Source organism: Lynx rufus, unplaced genomic scaffold (genome assembly GCF_022079265.1).
Source record: "Lynx rufus isolate CCGP_SWC_20201006 ecotype Redwood Valley unplaced genomic scaffold, mLynRuf1.p SCAF_3, whole genome shotgun sequence".
NCBI lineage: Eukaryota > Metazoa > Chordata > Mammalia > Carnivora > Felidae > Lynx > Lynx rufus.
Genome location: NW_025814845.1, coordinates 6750545 through 6768271, shown reverse-complemented (window position 1 = coordinate 6768271; position 17727 = coordinate 6750545). Strand labels below are relative to the sequence as shown.

Below are 17727 nucleotides of genomic sequence, written 5' to 3'. Positions count from 1 at the left end.
CGACCATCAACATGGCATATCATAGTCAAATTCACAAAATACTCAGGCAAGGAGAGACTCATGAAAGCAGCAAGGGAAAAAAAGTCCCTAACCTACAAGGGAAGACAGATCAGGTTTGCAGCAGACCTATCCACAGAAACTTGGCAGGCCAGAAAGGAGTGGCAGGATATATTCAATGTGTTGAATCAGAAAAATATGTACCCAAGAATTCCTTATCCAGCAAGGCTGTCATTCAAAATAGAAGTAGAGATGAAAAGTTTCCCAGACAAACAAAAATTAAAGGAGTTTACGACCACTGCACCAGCCCTGCAAGAAATTTTAACGGGGACTCTCTGAGGGGAGAAAAGATGAAAAAAAAAACCTATATATATATACACAGGTATATACACGTGTGTATATATATATATATATATATGTATAAATACCAAAAGCAACAAAGATTAGAAAGGACCAGAGAACACCACCAGAACCTCCAACTCTACAAGCATCATAATGGCAATAAATTCATATCTTTCAGTACTCACTCTAAACATCAATGGACCCAATGCTCCAATCAAAAGACATAGGGTAACAGAATGGATAAGAAAACAAGATCAATCTATATGCTGTTTACAAGAGACCCACTTTAGAACTAAAGACACTTTCAGATTGAAAATAAGGGGATGGAGAACCATCTATCATGCTAAGGGTCAACAAAAGCAAGCTGGAGTAGCCATGCTTGTATCAGACAATCTAGACTTTAAAATAAAGACTGTATCAAGAGATGCAGAAGGGTATTATATCATAATCAAGGGGTCTATAGACCAAGAAGACCTAACAATTGTAAACATGTATGCGCCAAATGTGGCAGCACCCAAATACATAAATCAATTAATCACAAACATAAAAAAACTTATCGATAGTAATACCATAATAGTAGGAGACTTGAACACCCCACTCACAGCAATGGACAGATCATCTAATCAAAAAATCAACAAGGAAACAATGTCTTTGAATGACACACTGGACCCAGGTGGACTTAACAGATATATTCAGAACATTTCATCTTAAAGCAGCAGAATTCACATTCTTCTCCAGTGCACATAGAACATTCTCCAGAATAGACCATATACTGGGACACAAATCAGCCCTAAGTAAGTACAAAAAGATCGAGATCATACTATGCACATTTTCAGACCACAACGCTATGAAAGTCGAAATCAACTACAAGACAAAATTTGGAAAGGTAACAAATACTTGGAGACTGAAGAACATCCTACTAAAGAATGAATGGGCTAACCAAGCAGTTAAAGAGGAAATTAACAAGTATATGGAAGTCAATGAAAATGATAACACCACAGCCCAAAACCTCTGGGATGAGGCAAAGGTAGTCATAAGAGGAAAGTATATAGAAATCCAGGCCTTCCTAAAGAAGGAAGAAAGATCTCAGATGCACAACCTAACCTTACGCCTTAAGGAGCTGTAAAAAGAACTTCAAATAAACCCCCAAACCAGCAGAAGACAGGAAATAATAAAGATTAGAGCAGAAATTAATGCTATCGAAACCAAAAGAACAGCAGAACAGATCAATGAAACCAGAAGCTGGTTCTTTGAAAGAATTAATAAAATTGATAAACCACTAGCCAGTTTGATCAAGAAGAAAAAGGAAAGGACCCAAATAAATAAAATCAAGACAGAAAGAAGAGAGATCACACAACCAACACAACAGAAATAAAAACAATAATAAGAGAGTATTATGAGCAATTATATGCCAATAAAATGGGTAATCTGGAAGAAATGGACAAATTCCTAGAAACATATACACTACCACAACTGAAACGGGAAGAATTAGAAAATTTGAACAGACCCATAACCAGTAAGGAAATCGAATTAGTAATCAAAACTCTACCAAAAAACAAGAGTCTAGGGCCAGATGGCTTTCCAGGAGAATTCTACCAAACATTTAAGGAAGAGTTAACACCTATTCTCTTGAAACTGTTCAAAAAATTGGAAATGGAAGGAAAACTTCCAAACTCTTTCTATGAAGCCAGCATTACTTTGATTCCAAAACCAGAGACCCCACTAAAAAGGAGAACTATAGACCAATTTCCCTGATGAACATGGATGCAAAAATCCTCGACAAGATATTAGCCAACCGGATCCAACAATACATTAAAAAAAATTATTTACCACGACCAAGTGGGATTTATACCTGGGATGCAGGGCTGGTTCAATATCCACAAAACAATTAACGTGATTCATCACATCAGTAAAAGAAAGGACAAGAACCATATGATCCTCTCTATAGATGCAGAGAAAGCATTTGACAAAGTACAGCATCTTTTCTTGATAAAAACCCTCAAGAAAGTAGGGATAGAAGGATCATACCTTGAGGTCATAAAAGCCATATAAGAATGACCCAACGCTAATATCATCCTCAATGGGGAAAAACTGAGAGCTTTCCCCCTAAGGCCAGGAACAAGACAGGGATGTCCACTCTCACCATTGTTATTCAACATAGTATTGGAAGTCTTAGCCTCTGCAATCAGACAACACAAAGAAATAAAAGGCATCCAAATCGGCCAGGAGGAGGTCAAACTTTCACTCTTCCACAAAAAAACTGCTAGAACTGATTCATGAATTCAGAAAAGTTGCAGGATATAAAATTAATGCACAGAAATCAGTCGCATTCCTATACACCAACAATAAAGTGACAGAAAGAGAAATCAAGGAATCAATCCCATTTACAGTTGCACAAAAAGCCATAAAATACCGAGGAATAAATCTAACCAAAGAGCTCAAAAATGTATATACTGAAAACTATAGAAAGCTTATGAAAGAAATTGAAGAAGACACAAAAAAAATGGGAAAAGATTCCATTCTCCTGGATAGAAAGAACAAATATTGTTAAAATGTCGATACTACCCAAAGCCATCTACATATTCAATGCAATCCCTATCAAAGTAACACCAGCATTCTTCACAGAGCTAGAACAAATAATCCTAAAATTTGTATGGAACCAGAAAGGACCCCAAATAGCCAAAGCAATCCTGAAAAAGAAAAGCAAAGCAGGAGGCATCACAATCCCAGACTTCCAGCTGTACTACAAAGCTGTAATCATCAAGACAGTATGGTACTGGCACAAGAACAGACACTCAGATCAGTGGAACAGAATAGAGAACCCAGAAATGGACCCACAAATGTATGGCCAACTAATCTTTGACAAAGCAGGAAAGAATATCCAATGGAATAAAGACAGTCTCTTCAGCAGGTGGTGCTGGGAAAACTGGACAGCGACATGCAGAAGAATGAACCTTGACCACTTTCTTACACCAGACACAAAAATAAACTCAAAATGGATGAAAGACCTCAATGTAAGACAGGAAGCCATCAAAATCCTCGAGGAGAAAGCAGGCAAAAACCTCTTTGATCTTGCCCACAGCAACTTCTTCCTCAACACATCTCCGGAGGCAAGGGAAACAAAAGCAAAAATGAACTACTGGGACCTCATCAAAATAAAAACTTCTGCACAGTGAAGGAAACAATCAGCAAAACTAAAAGGCAACCAACAGAATGGGAGGAGATATTTGCAAATGACATATCAGATAAAGGGTTAGTATCCAAAAGCTATAAAGAACTTATTAAACTCAACACTCAAAAAACAAATAATCCAGTAAAGAAATGGGCAAAAGACATGAATAGACACTTCTCCAAGGAAGACATTCAGATGGCCAACCGACACATGAAAAAAGCTCAACATCACTCATCATCAGGGAAATACAAATCAAAACCACAATGAGATACCACCTTACACCTGTCAGAATAGCTAACATTATCAACTCAGGCAACAACAGACGTTGGAGAGGATGAGGAGAAAGAGGATATCTTTTGCATTGTTGGTGGGAATGCAAGCTGGTGCAGCCACTCTGGAAAACAGTATGGAGGTTCCTCAAAAAACTAAAAATAGGACTACCCTACGACCCAGCAATTGCACTACTAGGTATTTATCCAAGAGATACAGGTGTGCTGTTTCGAAGGGACACATGCACCCCCATGTCCAGTCCAGTCTCCCTCACTTGTATCACCCAGGAACGAACAGTCTGAACTCTGGCCCTTCATTTTCATATTAGACCAGCTTCCCCTGCTATAGCAATGCCAGCAGAAGGAGGGCGGTGCGGGCAGCCATTCCCTGTCCGTCATTTGGAACAGCTCTTGCAAACAGATGGGCTTTGTGACCCAGCCCCATACCACCTCACTGAGCCATGGGGAGACTCGGTGTGAATACCCTTGACTTCCCACCTATAGAAGCACACCTATATTCATTAATACAGTATGGCCTCATGTTTACTGAGCTGTGTGCTAACCGCTCTATGTATCTCATCTGGTCCTTGTAACAGTCCTACATGTGAGTGATAGTATCATCATCCCCATGTTCCAGTGAAGAAAATAAGATTGAAAGGGTTCTGTCGCTTGTAAACAGCAGAGCCTACCGCAAACCTACCCCACCCGGCTGGACATCCCGTTACAGTGTCGCCTCTCTCTGCCATTTTCAGGGAATGGTACGCTGTTTCTCTGCCCTCCCAGCAAAGGCCATCCCCCTCCACCCCGTCTCCTCACCCCCACTGTCTCCTCGGTCAGGTTCAGTTTCCCCCCTCCCTTTATTTTTGCCTGCTACTTCTGTATTCATTCCTTGCACACGGTATCAAACGTCTCTTTTATTTAAAAAAAGGTGCTCTGCCCTCTATACACCTCCAATTTTGTTGCTTCTGCTTTTGATGTCCTTTCCTTCACAACTGAGCTTCTTGAATGATTCGTCTGCATTCACACCCTCCAGTGTCACCTCCCGCTGGCTTTCCAGCTCACCAAAATCGGGAATCCTTATAATATCACTCCTGTGTAAATCTCCCAGCCAAAGTCACCAGCCAAGCCAAATGTACGTCTAGAGACCAGACTCCCCCTCCACCCCAGCTCCAAACTTGTATATCAGGTGTGCCTGCTGACGTCTCTGTTTACGTGCCTCATAGACATCACACATCCATGTGTCCCCTTGACTCCCCTCGAGACACCCTAGGCTTCCAGAACTATCTCAACCGGCATGACCAACAGTCAGGTGCTCACTCGACATGTCCTCCTTGATTCTTCCCCTTCTCTCTGCCTCCAATTAAATCCAGTTGAACAGAAGGTTCTGATGGGTTCTACTCCAAAATGTGTTTCAAAACCATTCACTTATGTCCTCTCCACTGACTTCCTGGAGGTCCAAGTGATGCCAACTCACACCTGGACCATCGTGAGAGCCATCTAACTGATGTCGAGGTCTCCCCCCAACCATGTTTGCCTCCTCACAACCTACTTTTTACCCAACAGCTAAAGAATCATTAAAATGTCAAACAAAGTATGTCAACCCCCTCCCCTGCCGAAAGCGTTTTGATGCTTTCTAATTTTTGGCGGCCCTAAATCCTGGTTTCCCCAAATCCCTGCATGATTGGACTTTCCCGCCTCCCCAAGTGATAGGAGTATGGACATTGCTGACATAAGGATTCGTATCCTTTTCCACGCAACTTGGTCAAGTTATATATAAAATAAAGATGCTAATGTGTACTTCACAGGGGTTTCATAAAGATTTTTAGATTAATTTTTCATTAATTAAAATAATAATGTAACTTCAGAAACGTGTTATACATCAGAGTTGTCTTTCAGATCACACAAGACAATATGGACCATTCAATAAATGGTACTGTGAGAATCAGTCACCTGTTTTGAAAAATAAAATACAGTAGATGCCTGAATCACATAAGTAAACACATATATAAACATTGATTCTAAGTAGTTTATATATTTAAATAGTAAAGACAAAACTTTAAAACTATAGATACATAAAAAAACATTCTTATGGTGCGAGGTGGAGAATATTTCTTCAAAAAGAGAGATCAATACATAACATAAAATGTGAAAAGATGAGCCTTAGGAGATGTATTTGTAATATGTATATATATAGTATATATAACAATATATAGAAGTCTATATACATATTATATATGTATTTAAAATGGGACTGATTTGGGATACCTGGATGGCTTGGTCAGTTTAGCATCTGGTTCTTGGTTTCAACTCAGGTCATGATCTCACGGTTTGTGGGTTTGAGCCCCAAATCGAGCTCCGTGCTGACAGTGCAGAGCCTGCTTGGGATTCTCTCTTTCCCTCTCTCTGCTTGTCCCCTCCTCATGTGCTCTCTCTCTCTCTCTCAAAATAAATAAATAAATAACTTAAAAAATAAATAAACAAAATAAAATGAGACTAATTTAATATAATATATATGTAAATTATATATAATTATTTATTGTATGCTATAAAATAGGTATATAAATACATATAAATCGATAAGTATATATAATTCACATAAATGATTATATATAACATGTAGGATATCTATAATACATATATGTATATAAGAATAAATACACATAGAATATATTTGCAAAACAAAACCAATGAAGGATTAACATTCTGAAGATATGGAGATTCCCATATGTCTATAAGAAAAATACAAACAACCCAAATAGAAAAATGGGCGTGAATCATAAACAGGTATTGCACAGAAAATGTAAATTGTCCATAAACATATGTGAAGATGCTGAATCGCATTAGTTATTAAGGAAATGCAACCTAAGGCCATGATGAGATATTACACAGCCAGCAGTTTGGCAAAAACCACGAGGATAACACCAAGTGCTGGTAATCGGTACACTGTCCAGGAAACCAATTTGGGTTAAGCTGAACATGGACATAATTATAGGTCTTTAGATACAGCATGGCCTCTGCTTAGAATGCACCTCCTCAAATTATCTGTCCGGAAAACTCTTACTCATACTTTCAAATTCTGCTTAGATGGCATCTGCTTACTAAAACCTCAGGTTCCCAGATGCAAATGCATCGTTTCTTCTGTGCTACTTGTACAAAATCGTATCATCCCATATTGCATTGTAATAGAAGTGTGTGCTTACACTTCTCCCCCACCAGCCTAGGAGCTGGGAGAAAGCAAGGGCGATTTCAACTTGCTGACCCAGGGCTCAGCACTGGGAATTCAAGAGATGAACTTACATGAACAGGACCTCAAATCTCCCAGGTCTCATTTCACAACCACCAGCACCCCACCCCCACCAGCCCACCCCCACCTTCATTCTGTGGCAGCCGCAAGTTGTGACTGTGCTTCCTTTTCTGATAAGCACTGGGCTCCTGCACCACTTCCTGTTTCTCCCTCAGCATCGCGGTCTCAGGTCTCAGAGTTCTGATGCATTTGCACAGAACCCGACCCTAAAGCCAAATGCAACAAGCAAGACAATCTACCCATATTTGGAACATAATATCAATCAAAAACATCTCACTCTTGAGTGATTTCGAACTCCAAAGCCAGTTTTGGTGTTAAAAGGACAATGAATTCCTAATTCTATGGGTCCCTGTGGGAACCATTTTCTCATCAAGGATTTGGACGGAGGTGACTGCCTGTAACCAATTAAGATGTATGTTTGGTGTTTGGCGGTTCCCTGACCCACACCTTCTGTCCCTCGATCACCAGGGACCTTGCATTGAGTGGCAGATGCGGGCAAAGTGGCAGTGGCTTGGATTAGGCTGCAGCCTGGGTCATTTGGCTGTGTTTACAGTCAGCTCAGCTGCAGCCAGTCAGTTGCTACGACATTTGGGGGACAAACAGTTGCTTTTCCAAGAGTCAAGATATGATGCCTTGTGGCATAATAGAAAGAACTTTATAGAAGAAGCACTTAGATAGACTTCCAGTTCCACTGCTGTGCACTTCTGTGGCTTTCACCCCGCCGCCCCAAATAAAATAAAATAAAATAAAATAAATAAAATAAAATAAAATAACCTCACTGGACCTCACTCTCTCTTTTGGGAAAGCAATAACTACCCTGCCTACTTTTCTAGGGCAAGGAGGGGTTTTAAGGATTAAATGCAATGATGAATTTAAACTATAAGTTAATATACAAATATTAATATCAGCCAACACTTTTAATGCCTTTTATATGCTAGACACGATTCTAATTGCTTTATATATGTTGAATCATTTCATCCTACTAGTAATTTTATGAGCTAAGTACTACTAGTCCATTGGAAATTAAAAAAAAAAAAAAGGCACAAAAAAGTTTAAGGACCTTGGTGACAGAGCCAGTAATGGCAAGGTCCAGGATCTAAGACTAGGCTCTTCATCACCTGGTTATGGTGCTACACTGAACATCCTAGGAATTATTTTTCTGTTGCTTTAGATTTGCTTTTAGATTTCTGGTTTATTTGGTTTTTTTCCCCCACTCTCTCAAGATTGGTCTCCCCATGCTTCCTCAGAAACACAAGGTGTTTCATGTTTCATATCCCCTTCTGGAGGCCTGGATCCCAAGCTCCTCCTCCCAGCTTCCGCGGTCCCATAACCCCAACTTCATTCCCAGGTTACTATGTCTGTGCTGCCTCAGTCGGGATTTTTGGCCTTTGTTCATTTGTTTTGTTTTTTTCCTGTTTGGTCCTCCAATCCCTGTTTAATCAATCCCCTACATTAAATTCTGTTCTGTTGAAATGTCGGAATTTCCACTTTCTTCTTCTTCTTTTTAGTTTATTTACGTATTTTTAAAGTGAGAGAAAAAATAAACATTTAAAACAGTTTTTAAAAAATGAATAGATGGACGGACGGATGGATGGATGACTAGATGAGTCCAAATTGTCAGTTTTCTAGAATTGTATCTGATCATCCTGAGAATACAAAATGATGTATTTTGTTAGCGCAGAGCCTGACACAGGGCTTGATCTCACGAACTGTGAGCTCATGACCTGAGCCAAAATCGAGAGTCAGATGCTTAACCGCCTGAGCCACCCAGGTGCCCCGAATTTCTGAATGAACGCTGACTGATTCAACTAACTATGTGCCAGACGCTATGTGCCTTTTACATATATAAATGCGTTTTCCCTTTACAAAACCCTATAAGGGCATTATCCTTCTTTTTGTGGATGAGCAAACTGAGACACAAAGCTGTCACATGCTTGCCCAAGCTCGTACAGGCTTGTTTGTGGAGGTAGAAGCTTCTAACTCCAATGAGGATTTGTCTAAAAATCCCTGTCTAAAAATCTGAGAGTGAATCCACATACTTAGTGCCAGGGTCCTTCTTAGAACTAAAACTATATGTTGGGGCGCCTGGGTGGCTCAGTCAGTTAAGCGCCTGACTTCGGCTCAGGTCATGATCTCATCGTTCGTGAGTTCGTGCCCCACGTCGGGCTCTGTGCTGACAGCACGGAGCCTGGAGCCTGCTTCGGATTCTGTGTCTCCCTCTCTCTCTCTCTGCCCCTCACCTGCTCATGCTCTGACTCTCTCTCAAAAATAAACATGAAAAAAAAATTTTTTAAAAAGAACTAAAACTATACGCAAAGTTCCCTGAATAAAGAAGCATGTCACTCTCTGTCCCCGCCCACAGATGGCAACCACACAGAGATTTATTACCAACAGATGGCTGCAATACAGGAGTGAGGCATGAGTGTACCTGGAACAGGGAAGACCGGCACAGCAATCCAGAGTTATTTCCCACCTACACAGCTACCAAGGAATCAAATTCCAATTGAAAAATGATTACGTCTTTCCCCAGAGTTTCTGATGAAAAAAAGCCAATAAAGTTCGTAGAGTTGGCCGGAAGCCACCCCAGACCATGCTGTTTTCTTTTTCCTTGTAATAGATAACATCTATGTCGCCGTTGGCATAGATCTCTTTCCTCCTTTTGTGCATCTCTCCATCTGATGCTCTCCTTCAGCCATTTTCATTCTCTTGTTCCATTACTTTGTCACCCCACCTGTCTCTACGGTAAGTACAACAAATTCTTGGAAGACAGCTTAATCCTTTGAGGGAGAGATTTGGTGAACTTTTTGAACTTCTACACAGAAAAATATTTCCAATACCGACTTTCTCATCCGGAAGTTACTTGTGGCTCAGAACCTTCTGAAGCCTTAGTAATTCCCCCTCTATGTTTTGTCCGCGATTGAAGGGGCCATGCCAGGTGTGTGATGACAGTTTCTCATACTCAGATCAATGAGCCTCAGGAGATTGGTTGTTTTCCCTCCACACAAGGAACCACATCTTTATCTTTGTCTTTATAAGTTCTATTTCATTTCCAATTGTTAAAAGGCAAAGTTGTGTCTCACACATCTCTCACATTTTTTTTTTTTTTTTTTACTATTATACTGCTTTTTAGTTTTTACAGTCATTTCTAATCAGGCTGAGATTCTCGGATTGGGTATTCCACGCAGTATGGCTTTTTCTAATTGTTGTTTGGAAAATAGCCATTGCTATTTGTGGCCTACTGGTATCTCAGAAAGGAGGAAAGTGGCATAATTTCTTTGTAAAAACTTTATCACCGAAAGTCACGACTACTCGTGAGAAGAGCCTGGAGTGGGTACCCATTCCACGGTATCTTAACAGGCACCTTCCTGCTGTCCGACAGGGGCATTCTGGGAGTGCTCTATGGACAACACCAGCCCAACCTCAGTTACTACTCCATCCTCACAGGTGACATGAAGGGCCCTCTGAGAGGGGACTAAACATGTAATGTAATGGGAGTATGACCAGCCTGGGTGTGAATCCCAGCTCTGCAGTTTACCTACCCACTCAGAGTGTCCGCTGTCTCATTTTATAAACCGGAGGTAACTGCTACCCTTAAAGTTAATAAGAAGGAGCCAATAGCCTTGCTAATATACCTACTTGTGCAGACACAGCACTACATACACATGGTGAGAATATTTAATCCACACAGCAATGCCTCAAGTCGGGCACTAGTTGTCCTCTTTGATTTTACATGTGAGGAAACCAAGTCTCAGGCAGTTAACTAAGTTCCCCAAGGTTCCAAACCAAGTAGATAGTACCCCCAAGTTAAAATCAAATTGTCTATCCCAAAGCGCTGTCTTTCCCGTGAGCCCCACGGCCTTCCAACAAAGAATAGATGAGTGCATAGCAGACAGGCTGAATGGTGACAAGGTGGGAAGCCTTTGACCAGAGCTGTTTAAATCACACCAGATATCCCCTTCAACGACATGACCATCATGGTGGGAGAAGGGTCTGAAAGAGGAGCAGAGGAGGGCATGGGCCAACGGCATGGAAAAACTCTCAAACAGTGGAGGGTAGACAAGCATCTGATGAAGTTGGTGGACAAGTCGGCCTTCACTTGCATCCATGAAGTGCATCACCCAAGTGCATCTTGGCCTGGTGTTATATATCACTGAGGTTTGAGGATACCAATATACCACTTTATTCTCTCCTAAAGATTCTGATCCAGTTGGAATGTAGACACAGGAGCTAGTCAGGAATTAAAATATAATGTCTGCTTTATTACTGGTGGAGCTTGATTATTGGGTGATGCTTGAACTCGAGGCCAAAATAGGCTATGGCAATGACTTACCCCATCCCTCCCCCTATATTTCTCAGTAAATACTATTTCAAGAATCATTTTCAACACTTCACACTGGACCCCAATTTTTCCTTAAAAGGAAAGAGATATTGGTGCAATTATGTATTGGCTAAGCTAGATCCAAAGGAAAAGAGAGGCTATCTTCCCTCCAATTATATTAACCCTGTATCATAAAATGTTACAGCCCTCTTTATTAAGACAAAACACAATAATACTCTTTATTTTGTGTTCATTATGGTTAAAAAGACGTGCCTAGGAACCTGACTTCCATATGTAAAATTACTTCCATGGGAAAATACTTTTCACCTACCAAATAAACCAACCCCTAAAGGTTGGGAACTCCATCCATTTATCAGTATAAATATAGAAACGTGTTCTCACAGTACTCACTATTTCTAAGGGAAGGTCAGCCTCAAAGCTGTCACTTTTTTTTTATTTTTGTTAATGTTTATTTATTTTTGAGAGAGAGAGAGAGACAGAGTGCAAGCTGGGGAGGGGCAGAGAGAGAGGGAGACATGGAATCCGGAACAGGCTCCAGGCTCTGAGCTGTCAGCACAGAGCCCGACATGAGGCTTGAACTCGCAAACTGTGAGACCATGACCTGAGCTGAAGTTGGATGCTTAACCCACTGAGCCACCCAGGTGCCCCACAAAGCTCTCACTTTTAATTGGAACCAAAAAGAAGAAAATGCTAAGCTCTAGGGACCATCATAATGATGAGGAAAAATCCAAATTCCATTGACTCTTTCCCCTTTCATCACCTTCTCTGTACACAAAACCCTCTGCTTATGTTTGTCTCCTTTCCTAAGACCTAATTATATAGAAACAGAAACATTTTTAAAGATATGAATGCTTGTTGGTATTATATGAATTCATTATGTTAGTGCTCTGGAAGCTAAGTGTTCACAGTGTCCAGGGAAAGAGAATTGGCCAAGTAATTCCCCCAAAGAGCTAATTTGCTATACTCTATTTTTAGAGATTAGTATCCTCACTTTGGCTCACTGTGAAATAGATCTATTTATTTCTACCTTACCTGTGCACATGAGAAACTAGCTGCAACTTGTTTGTCATTGTGGAACAACCTTTCATTCAACAAATCTTCCCTAAGAATTGAGTGTTTAGGGAATCACCCTAGTAAGTGGCAATACAGAGAGTTTCAGGTTGGTACTTTCAATATCAACACAGGTGACCCATCCAACATTCTAGCTTCTCAATTCTTTGACTTCCTTTCACACAAAAATTGTGTCCTTCGTCCCCTCTCCCAGCCCTATTACATGTCAGATCCCAGATCACCACACTCTATTGCTATCCCTCTAAAATATTGACTATAAGAATCCCACACGTACTGCCAACTCTACCTCCAGCTTTGTCCTGTTCTGCTCACATTCCAACAATCCTTCAGCCCCAACCAGACTGAAAATCACTGGATTTATTGTTCCTCACTCCACACCCTTTTGTTTTTGTTCACATAAAACTCCACAGCCTATCACTGTCATCAGTCCTCTACATAGACTGTCAACTTTTCTCCTCCCGACTCTTGCATGGGGAAAAACAAAACACAAACCAACAAACAAACAAACAAAAGTCCATGCTGAAAACCAATTCTCAACCTTTTGGGGGGCTGCAAACATGGCTGGAGGAAAACACACAAGCACATGGGTGGTTCCACTTTGAATTCCCAAGTATTAACCTCCTAAGAGTCTGCACTGCTGTTCATGAAATGTATCACATGCCCCTATTCAAACATTTCTCTCACCTTCTTGGCTGCCTGTTTCTTACCTTCTTATCTCTGCTCAAAGTTCTTTCATCTTTTCCTACTTCCTATTCTTAGCCAATGGCCTTGCATCTTATTTAATTGAGATAGTAGAGCAATCAGAAGATAACCTCCACATGTTCCCACACGAATCAGGCACTGAATGCACCTGAACCATACATACAACATCTCCTCCCATATGATAATGGCAGGCTCCTATCTATGGCCAATCCTTTCGCATGCCCACTAGCTCCTATCCCATTTTGCCAACTCAAGGAACCTGTCCAGCAAATCTCCCCCATATCTTCTATCATTGATCATTTCTCCTTCTGGATCATCATCAGTGGCAAACAAATACGATATAATGTCCCCCATCAACCTCTTCCAGCTGTTGTCCATTTATTTCACAGAAAAACTCTTCCTGAGAGTGGTGCATGTTGTCTCCACGTTCTCTTTCCATTTTCTCTCAAACATCCTCCAGGAGGCTCTCAATGTCATGTCCTAACCAAACCAGTTCTCAGTTCTTACCAGACTCAACCTATCAGCTTCATTTGACATGACTGACCACTTCCTCCTCCTTGATATTCCTTCACTTGCCTTCAGGACATCACTTGGTTCTTCTCCTGGCATACTGGCCACTCCTTCTTTGGCTCATTTACTGGCACCTCCTCTTTTTCCCAACTTACGAATGTTGGAGTGCTCAAAGACCTATTCCTTGGATCTCTGTTCTTATTTTTCTACACTGACTTTTTTGGATACGTCAACTTATCCAATCCATGGCTTTCAATTTATATGCTGATTCTATGCAAATACTCATCACTAACCTGGACGTGTCTCCTGAACTCTAAACTCCCACATTCAACTTCTAATTTAAAATATTCTGTTACATATCTCATAGGCATCTCAAACTTCACATTTTTAAAACTGGGCTCCTTCTCTTTTTCTCCATAACTGCTCTTCCCATAGTCTTTCCCATCTGCATAAATGGCAGCTCCATCCCTGAGGTTTTTCAGGTTGAAGTTGGAGTCATTCTTCACTCCCATCCCACACTTTGTTTTCAACAAATCCCTGTTGACCTTAATTTTGAAGAATACTTATAATCAGACCACTTCTTACAACTTTCCATTACCACCTGAGTCCAAGCTGCCACAATTCCTTTTATGAATTATTGTTGCAACAGTCTTTGAACTAGTCAACTACCCTCCCTATTTCTGTTCTTGCCTCCTTATATTCTGTTTCCCATATATGAACCAGAATAACCTTTAAAATTATAAGCCAAATTATTCCTCTCTTCTGTTCAAAACTCTTCAACAGATTTTCATATCACTCAGAATAAAATTAGGAGTCATTACCCGGTCCTGAAAGGCCCTTGGTGTTCCAGGCTGGCTCCCTTCCTGTCTGACCTCATCTCCTACCAGTGTCTCGTCTCTTACTCTGCTCCTGCCACATGAACCTTCTGGTTGTTCCTGACCCATCCAAGCACATGTCTACCTCCAGGAATTTGTCCTGACTGCTCTCCATGCCTGGGGATCTCTTCCTCCTGACATCTTCTTAGCTGCCTCCTCCATTTCACAGAGAGCTATATTCCAATGTTAGTATAGTAGAGGCGATTCCCCCAAATAACCTGTCCAAAATAGCTTTGCACTATCACTCTGTGTCCTCTTCTTTGGTATTATTTTTCTTCTGAGCACCTATCCCTATCTGAAATAGTATATAATGTCAGGACCCCATCCCTTCAACTAGAATATAAGTTCCATGAGACTAGTAACTCCATATCCTTTTGTTTATTACTATATCCCCAGTGTTTAGAACAATGTAGCTAGAGGCTTCCGAAAATATCAGCTGAGTGAGTGAATGAATGAGTGGATGAATAAACTCTTAGGCTACAGGGCTATCGAAGCTTTTCCAGAAAGACCTTCCACACATCCAGGCCACAATACAGTTGGAAGAAAAATCAGAATCAGCTTCCACACTGTGATGTTAGGGGGATTCTGTATGCCTTAAACAGAACCTTGTGAGAATTGCTGAGTTAAGGATCATCTCAAACTGATACGGTTTACAAAAGTCTACTATGGTTTTTGAATCAAGTCAAATAGCAAACACCAACTGTGACTTGAGTCTTACACCCCTGGAAAGATTAACCTTGTTTGATGAGGAACAAAGATCAAAAGGATCAGGGATGCTTTCTATTGTTCCATCCGTGCATGGAAATTATGCCTCGCCATGAACAGTTCCTAGCAGTTCTGTCCCACCAGGAAACACATGCCTCATCCATCATTCTGGCACTGTCCTCCGGGTTACTAGGAATCATCTTCTGCGCATGACTGATACGGCCATCTTTCAATCGACTGGCACTCCAAAACCACACATTTTTTGTACAGGTGCATACCTGAACATCTTACAGGCACTGAAACACACAGGCTTGCAACATTACAACGCCTTTTTAACCCACTATGTGGGAATGAGTGCACAGGCCAACGCTTGGACTTATCTCCCATCCCCATCAACTAAAAAGCATCAAGTGAACAGCTGTGGTCCTCTGCTAACTATCAGGGGATCAAACATCTTTTGTACCCAGTCCCTGGATCCAACCAAATACAAATATTCAAGCGAACCCCATGACTGTCTTCAGAAGGCATATTTCTCTCTTCTCTAAGTAGCTGCTGCATGAAGCACAGACAAGACCACTGGTTTTGGAGTCAGACCGAGCTGGGTCTGAACCCCGTCTCAGATCCTTATTGAGTGTGAGACCATAGTTGTTTTACCTCTCTGAATGTCAGTTCTCTTATCTGTAAAGTAGAGATAATAATGTCTACCTCGTGGGGTTGCTCGAAGATGTACTTAGCATGTACACGTAAAGCCTTAGTACAGGGCCAGGCATACAGGAAGAATTCAATAAATAGATTAATTCTTTTTATTTTTACTTCTCAGGGCTCTTCTTCTGAGGTAGGTTGTTTCCACAAATGGCAACAATAATCTTTTATCCCACATGCCCATTTGCAACATGACTTTTCCACTCCTCCTGTAAAGAAGGAGTCTATTTCCCACCCACCCACTCCTTGAATAGTTTAGGCTGGCCCTGTGCCTTGCTTTGATGGAAAGAACACAGCAGAAGTGATGCTGTGTGACTGCAAAGCCTAGAGTTTGAAAGTCTTGATGCTTCTGTTTCACCATCTTGGAAGCCAGCTGCCATGTGTAAGGTTGGCTAAACCACAAAATGGTGAGATAAGGCATGGAGAGAAAAGTCACGTGGAGGAACACAGGTGCCCAGCAACAGCCAGCACCAAGGCCCCAGATGTGTCCACGAGGAGTTTGGGGGTACATATCATGTGATCCGTTCACGATCTCTCTCCTGTAGTCATATCTGAGCATTCACATGCTAAAATATGATACATATTACTTTATCTTAAGTTCCTTTTACTTGTTCCTTGGTTATGTTGAGGCATCACACTGATTTGTTTTGAAAATCATGTTGTGGATGGGTTGTGTTATATTTCTGGTAAAGTGAAGAACATGTTATGAAATATTAGTTACTAAAAGGAGGCATAAGGCAGTAAGGCGTTTGGGCAGCCTGGTCTACATCCAGGAGCCCCCCAATGAATATTTGGTTACCCACACATTGTCTACATAAAAGCTAGTTGTGACTGCTCACCAACTCCCTGATTCATTTCTTCTTTCATGGATCTTTCTGTCTAGGCCAGAGTTTTTCAACATTATTTAATCCAAGACATTTTATTTTAAGTTTGTTTGTTTGTTTGTTTATTGACCACGTGCATGGAAGGGGTAGAGTGAGAAGGAGAGAGAGATAACCCCAAGCAAGCTCCACGCTGTCAGCACAGAGCCCATCATGAGGCTCAATCCTACCAACTGTGAGCTCATGACCTGAGCCAAAATAAAAATACAGATCCTTAACCAACTGAGACACCCAGGCACCCACAAGACCTTTTTTTAAATTATTTTTTAATGTTAATTTATTTTTGAGAGAGAGACAGAGACAGAGATAGAGAGAGACAGAGCGCAAGCAGGGGAGGGGCAGAGAGAGAGGGAGACACAGAATCTGAAGCAGGCTCCAGGCTGGGAGCTCTCAGCACAGAGCTCAATCCGGGGCTGAACCCACGAACCACAAGATCATGACCTGAGCTGAAGTTGGATGTTTAACTGAACCCAGGCACCTCAAAGCAGAAGTCAACAAGAGGCCCCAGTGAGGATTGAACTCACAATCCCTGGTTTACAAGACCAGTGCTCTAACCACTGAGCTATGGAGCCTACCCCAAGACCTTTTGATTAACATGATTAACCTGAAAATAATTCTCTGTATCCTTTTCTCTTTCTCTCTCTCTCTCTCTCTCTCTCTCTCTCATACACACACACACACACACACACACACACACACACACACCAGATTTTGCTGTGAGAGCAGCCTCTGCCTCCAGCAGAAACCCATCCCATCTAGGCAGCATAGTAGATGGTAGAGAGCAGGCTCCTTGAGAAAATCAAGAGTGTGGCTCATCTCTGGACCCCGCCTCTTCTCCCAAAGGACCTAGAACATGGC

The 17727-nt window shown here is 41.3% G+C and overlaps 1 non-coding gene across 1 annotated transcript; it reads right to left on the bottom strand.

Moving 5' to 3' along the window:
• Window positions 1–17368: 17368 nt before the first annotated feature.
• TRNAT-UGU (transfer RNA threonine (anticodon UGU)) lies at window positions 17369–17441 on the bottom strand. Its single transcript has one exon. It is a non-coding gene; the product is annotated as a tRNA-Thr (tRNA).
• Between the last annotated feature and the right edge of the window lie 286 nt (window positions 17442–17727).